Raw genomic sequence first — 713 nt, 5'->3', positions numbered from 1 at the left:
GTCAACACCGTAGTCGTACTGGGTAGCAGCGGCGTCGGTTTCGGTGTCTAGCGAGAGAAGACGAGGAAGAAACAATAAATATTTAAGCAAACAGATGCATAGCGATGCATGATATGATAAGTATCGGTGCTAGGGGTGCCCTAACGCAGTATGAGGTGATACCAGTGAAGGGGGGAAACATCCGGGAAAGTATCCTCGGTGTTTCGCGTTTTCGGGCAGAGGAGCCGAAGGGGGAAAGTTGCGAGTTCGATAGGTTAGGGACGCGTGGCGGACGAACGGGCTGCGCATCCGGGTTCGTCTCGTCGTTCTGAGCAACTTTCATGTTGAAAATAATTTAATCCGAATTACGGATTAAAAGATATGATTTTCTAAAGATTTTATTAATTTCTGGAACTTAATTCATTATTTTATTTAATTCGAAAATGGATTTATGACATCAGCATGAGGTCATGCTGGCGTCAGCAGTCAACAGGGTTGACTGGTCAACCTGACTAGTGGGTCCCACTGGTCAGTGACACATTTTTAATTAAACATTTTAATTAACCTAATTAGTGTTAATAGGGGGTGGGCCCCACTGTCATACTCTGTTAGCTAATTAACAGTAGTTAATTAGGTTAATTAGTCGTTAGATTAATTAATCTTAATTAGCTAAGTTAATCAGAATTAATTAAGTTAATTAATTATTTTTATTATTTATTATTGATTTATTTTTT

This window comes from Triticum dicoccoides, chromosome 2A (assembly GCF_002162155.2).
Source record: "Triticum dicoccoides isolate Atlit2015 ecotype Zavitan chromosome 2A, WEW_v2.0, whole genome shotgun sequence".
Lineage (NCBI taxonomy): Eukaryota > Viridiplantae > Streptophyta > Magnoliopsida > Poales > Poaceae > Triticum > Triticum dicoccoides.
The sequence above is the reverse complement of the archived record's forward strand: the minus strand, read 5'-3'. Positions refer to the sequence as shown.